General features: G+C 35.6%; 1 long non-coding RNA gene across 1 annotated transcript; it reads left to right on the top strand.

The window, feature by feature from the left end:
• Positions 1–1,352: 1,352 nt before the first annotated feature.
• On the top strand, positions 1,353–3,409 carry LOC149085660 (uncharacterized). Its single transcript, XR_016192755.1, has 2 exons — positions 1,353–1,781; positions 3,196–3,409. It is a non-coding gene; the product is annotated as an uncharacterized LOC149085660 (long non-coding RNA).
• Positions 3,410–6,479: the final 3,070 nt, after the last annotated feature.

Genomic DNA, 6,479 nt, shown 5'->3' with positions numbered 1-6,479 from the left:
TTTTGACGCTGCTCTGCGTCTCTTGAGAATATCAGAGTCCTAAGAAAGAGAAGGCGGCAAGAGAAGAAAACAACATCGAAATGATCACACGAAAACTTTCGCTTCATGAATTACTATCATAAGTGGAAACACATTCGGACACCTGCCTTGAAATTTAATCTAGTAGAGACTGGGGAGAAAGTAGGTGTCTACAGCTAAATGTGAAGGGGGAATAGGGGTTATCGTACGAAATCCTGGGGAAACTCGGAATTCTAGAATTGGGTTTGGAATACTTTAAATTCCAGATGCGGTGGTGCTTTATTTCGCATTCTGTTCATCTCTTTCTGGTGTCCGGCATCTGCTCTGCTGCCTCATTCTCCACTGTCTGTGTGTCGGTGTTGCCAGACTTGTAACTCCGAAAACTTCCATGGACTGGAGATTAAAATGGAGAGACTCCGGGGCCCGATTTAATTGCTTCCGATAACCGTCTCCTCTCTCTCTCTAGTGAAGTACGCTAATGTAGATTTAATTTCCTAAATAACAAGCGAGAAATATTTCGACGAAAATTTCTATTGCCGTTTCCAGAATTCGTTTCACTCATTGGAGAAGCGGCTCGAAATCTTTGCGAAGCGTAAACGGGAAAAGGAATTAATGCATTATCGTCATTACTCTTTGAAATAATTTCCTAATTTCTAGTGTTTCAAAAATGGATAACGAGGCTAAGATTAAGACTTACGTATATTTTGATATTGAATTTCATATCTCAATTGTGTTATGCATATTTCAGAAATTAAATTTACGAATAATTTGATGATCTTATAAATTCTCTGAAATAGATGTTTACTGTCAATTAAATTCAGATTTGGATGAAATGATTGTAAATACATTCGATTTCTGACATTGAATGAAGACAAATCAAATTCACATTGCATGCGTATAGTTTCTCTTTGTCGCATACTTATTCAGGAGAAATCAGGACAAAATTGAGCAAACGACAACTAATTCCTTGACGGAAAATTCGTCGATAACTATTTATGATAGAGATCGAGTGACTGAAATGGACCATTGAGGCAACAAGCGTATGACTGGGGGACTTAGTTCGAGGACAAGCGGCTTAGTCAGTCATCAAATGGGTGAGAAAGTAAGAGAAAATTGAGCAACAAAGTGAGTGAGCAGTGGAGCAGTCAGTACTTCAGCACAGGTGAGTGACTGAGTCACATTCAGTGAGTAACTGAGTGAGTAAGCGCGATACTGAGTGCGTAAGCAGAGGAGTTGGTGAGCGATTGAATGCATGAAGGAGAAATTGAATCAACGAATGAGTGGACAAAAATGACTGGGTGAGTACATAAGTGAGCAAGTGATTAATGGCCGTATTCACGGAGCGACTGTTAAACGGCCGGTCGAATAACATGCGGATGAATGCTATCGCGTATGTTAGAAAAAATCGGTATTCTCGGCTAACCAGTGAGCGGCTGTGACAAGGCCACGGCGTTTAACAAGTGATGATGATGATCTTGATGCTGATTCGTCAATATCGATCACGTGTTTATTCTTTTTTCCTCTGCTGCTGCGAGTGTTTTTGAAAACAAGATGGAGGACGATCGCGCTGGCTATCGCCGCAAGATGTTATTTATTTTTGTTATTGGTAGTTTTATTTTATTGAATAAAGTAACGAATTAGAGAAATTTCAAGAAACAGATGTTTAGGACGTTGGTACGTTTCGACCTCGTCACAAGAAACATGCTCGATCGCATTTCTGGGAGATGGAGGAATCTGATTATGATTCTCAAGCAGTTGATGAGGTATGTGTAAAGCTTTATTTAACAGTTATTTTTATTTCCTTTTATAAAATTATTATATAAACAAATTGAAGTATCCAAAGTGTGATATATAATGTTGCTGAGCGGTCTCTGATTATCCCTCAACCAAGGTCCCCCACATCCTGAAGCCGGGCCCCCATGCCAGGATTTTTTGTGGGCCCTTTGATGTAAATTTAGAATGTAAAAACAAAAAATTACGATCAACCCATCCCAGGGCTGAAGCTCTGTCAACATCCCCACCTCATTTTCCCATGTGACGACTAGTGCACTATTACAGTAGTATAGTACTAGTTTAATATTACAAATGCTAAAAAAAGTAGATTTCTATTTTTTCCATATAAAATTACAAATACTTTCCTATTCAAAAGCAGAGGTTTATGTATGTGTATTCGATTGAGCCATCAAAGAAATGCCAGTTTGTAAACAATACTCTGCATTGTTTGTAAACAGTGCCAATGGGGATGGGAAGAGAATATGCTATTAAATTGTGAAACATCATTTGCAAGTGTATAATTACTATTAAAAATGTAGAAAAAATTACATTCCGAGAAAAATTTGTGCAACTTATTGATGGCATGGTTAATTCAAAGCAATTATTAAATCATTTGATTAATCCCACCCTTTATTTTATGACCTGGTGTCGAGCATACAAATACTTTAATTTTCGTGAATGATTTTTGTTTCAATTTATGATTTTTACATGGGGCTGAATTGCACAACTTTTAAAGAAAAGTGAGTGATACAGAATATTTAAGTGTATGTGCATTGAAGAAAACAGTTCTGTATCTTAGAATGAAGGTTACTATATAAGAATAGCTTCCTTTATCAATAAACTTTGGTTTAATTTATTTTGTTGTGAACTTATTTCTGAAAATTTATCTAATTTTAAAATAATTGTTTATATAAGGTTTTAATCTAAAGGTTTCTAAAATCTCTATAACCAAACTTTTAAAACCTCTCATCATGACCAGGATTAATAGGGGGGTGATTATACCAAAAATTGTTTTGTTGTAATGTTTCAGGCAACTTATATTTCACAATATACACGAAATTAGTAAAAAAATTTAAATTATTTAAAAGAAAAATTAATATTCTCACCTCACATCTCTAATAAAATTATATGGAATAAAAAAATATGTTTAGAAAGAGTTTAACGTAAATAAGTGTTGTGCAAACAGAAAAATAGGTTAAGAGTTTATGAGTATTAGATTATTTCTTATTTGTAGTTATTTTCATTGGTTTTGAGTTTTAAATAAGCTATAAAAATTGTAATCTACATTATTATTTCACTGTCATTGTTTCATGTGTAAAGTAAAATTTCTGAAGTAGTATGAAATAAAGTTGATACTTCAAAAGTTGACACACATTAATTTCTGGCTACTGTACTTTATTACAGAATTTGATCAAATCAAGTAAACCTCTCAACTCCTAAGCAAGCAGTCTACAGGCAACACTCTTGGGGTTCTGCACTTCTTTTCACAAAAGATAATTCGACAATTTGTCTGAGATGATCATACAGCAAGACGGGCTCATGCAAATTTTTTTTCTGCCTTTTAATTATTCTATCAATACATTTATGAGTACAATAAATAGCAATTATAGTTTTGAAAGTTTGATTGACTTTTTTTTCGAAATTGTCAATTTTTTTTTCAATTGATTTTTAAATATTATTTCAGAGTACAGTGTCTTTACACTACAAAAACATGTTTTATATGTTCACCATTTTGCAGGAAAAATTTAAACGTCTCTATGTTCAAGGTATTCGAAAACATGCCGCCTCGTATGAGATTTGTGTGCTGAAAAAATCTTGGAAATGACAAAATATGGAAATACATTTTCTCATCTGTGCATTAGATTGCTAATAACATTGGACTACGAACAGATTGTATCAAGAAGCACCATTTATCTTTGCAATGAGAAGCTGAGTTTGACAAAAAAAAAATTATATCAAGAGTTATGCTCGAAAAATGCTATATGAATGCACACTCATATTGAGCATCCAGAAGTACATAATTTATATAGTTACCCACATTTTGCAGTTATGCAAAATATATACTGTGCTGTGTAATATTCAAATACATAATGAAATTGCACAGTATAACTACAGTACACTGCTCCATCATAACATTAGCAACAGAACAAAAAATTTGAAAAACATGAGAAGTTATGTGCCATATGAAATTTATAATGTGGCTCTGAAAAAAACACCTAGAAATTGTAATCAGTGTATGAACTTCGAATCATCAAAAATACAGGAAAAAAATTAGTGATAAATTATTTTTCTTTCAATAGTTTAAAGCAGCGGCTCTCAACCGGTGCTCCGCGGAGCCCTTGTGCACTCCCTAGGGCTCCGCGGCTCGAGGAAAATAATAAAAAACAGTAAAATTTAAAAAAATGATTATAAATATTTTTAAATAGTAAAAATAAATCAAGTAACTTTGATCAGTAATTAAATTTTCCCACAGGGCTCCGCGAGTCAAAAAAGGGGGTTGAGAATCGATGGTTTAAAGTGTATTTTTTTAAATTACCAAATGAACAGAAAAAATTGAATGCAGAGACAATGAAATAGAATTCGTTTCTAATATATGTATATACATATACAAAATACATTCAAAGTCCAGAAAATGAAATTTGAATGTCTTCATTATTATTAATATTACATATACAGCCGATACGCTTATAACATCCCCACAACGTTTTCTCGATTATTAAGACTAATTATTTTCATGTCCCCACATCCTGCAGCAGGGCCCCTAGGCTGGGATCTGGCTGGCCCTTCTATACTGCATTTATAGCGTGAAAAAAATTATAGTAATTGTCCCGGGACAGGAGCCTTGTCAGCCCCGCCCTTGTGGAAACATGGGCGGGGAGGCATTCCTTCCCCCCCCCCCCAACGTCAAAGGTCCAATGTATATATGAATTGATATCATCGTGTCCCTCCCAGACTTCCAAGTCTATCTCCGCCTATGTGTGGGGGCCACAGTCCCAATCATTCTCAACAATAAGATTTTCCGTTTAAAGCGTTTTCCCATTATGGTTTATGAAAAATGTTATATAGGCGGATCCAACTGTATAAATATATATTTGGTAATTCAACGTCCGTGAAATTTAACTTTGACTTGCCCAAAAGCGCGATATCCATTTCAGAGTTCATGAAACTATGAAGTACCCAAGAAAGAAGCCGAAAGAAAGGAATTTGAATTCCGCAAAAGAAATTACCAAAAAAAAAATTTCAAGTCTGAAATTGTACAGTCGAATTCCGTTATAACGAACTCCAAGATACCGGAGAAATCACTTCGTTATAACGAAATTTCGTTATGAAGTTATTACAGGTTTTAGCATTGCTCCTACGTAAACTTAGCTGGGGGATGAGAAAAGTGTTCATTAAAACGAGATTTTCGCTATAACGGTATTCGTTAAAACGGGATTCGACTGCATTAGAATTGTCAAAAATATTGAAAAAAAATTTTTTTTAGTCCGCAAAACGGACTTTGAATTACCAAGAGAAAGAAAGAAAAAACGAAACTTCAGAGTGCGAGTAAAATTTGAATTTTCGAAAAATACTCCAAAAAAATCGAAGTCCACGAAATAAACATTAAAGAAAAGTGGTGAAGTCCGAAAACACACTAATCGCGCATGCGTTAACATGCCTGTCATTTTTTAACAGCCCAAATAGCAGTGGCTACATTTTCACGAAAAAACCGACTGCTAACCGGTCTGTGAAGCGCGGAGAATACCGTTTTCCAAATAACCATCGTTTTAGCAGGCGCTTGCATGTTAACAGCCGTCGGTGAATACGGCCATTAGTGAGCACTAGAGTGAGTAAGCGGGGGAGTGACTTGCTCACTCAATTTCTCACTTACTAACTGTCTCAATCAACTTCTCATTTGTCAACTGGCTCACTAAATTCCTCACTTGCTGACTTGCTCATCCAATTTCTCCCTTGCTAACTGGCTCACCGAATTTCTTACTTGATAACTTGCTCATCTGCTCATTAATTCACCCACTGCTCACCGACTCGTTCATTCACTCGTTTGCCCAACCACTTGTTTATTCAAGCACTCATCTACTTACCCACTCCATCTCTCGGGGGTAAACTGTTGTCAGCGGAGTTTCCTTTCAGTGAATTATTGGCAACGGATTTCCCTGACACGATTGAAAGCCATTTCGGTTTCCCACAAAATAAACATCGGAAAAAGTGAGAAAACAAACACACATTGATATTAAACGTAAATCTCGGACGAGAACATGGTTATCAATGCAGCATTTTTAACCCTTTTTTGGACGTTACACGTCATACCTTCACAAAAATTACCATGATATCCAACATTTATATTAAAAAAAAGTAGAAGGAAGGGTCGTTGTATGTATATTCCAGAATTCCTTTTCGGAACTCGCCTTTCAATTCAATATCGTAAATCACGCAACATCCACAATCCGAGCCTCACAAGAGATACCCACCGGAATATCGATTTTCAATCGACAGCGTTCTACTTTTCCCTGTCATTTTTCGGAGATATTTGCAATTTTTGGAACTTGACAGGACGATTCATTTCCGACGTAAGAGTTCGAAGAAACGTATGAGTTCATTTCGAGTGCATGTGGTTTGGAATGAGGTATCGAAACTAGTGACATATCCTCCTGGAAAAATTTCTTTGATGCATTTATTCTCCATGAAAT

This window comes from Pholcus phalangioides, unplaced genomic scaffold (assembly GCF_987345545.1).
Source record: "Pholcus phalangioides strain wild (caught in Gottingen) unplaced genomic scaffold, Ppha-v1.0 ptg000006l_1, whole genome shotgun sequence".
Classification (NCBI taxonomy): Eukaryota; Metazoa; Arthropoda; class Arachnida; order Araneae; family Pholcidae; genus Pholcus; species Pholcus phalangioides.
The sequence above is the reverse complement of the archived record's forward strand: the minus strand, read 5'-3'. Positions and strand labels throughout refer to the sequence as shown.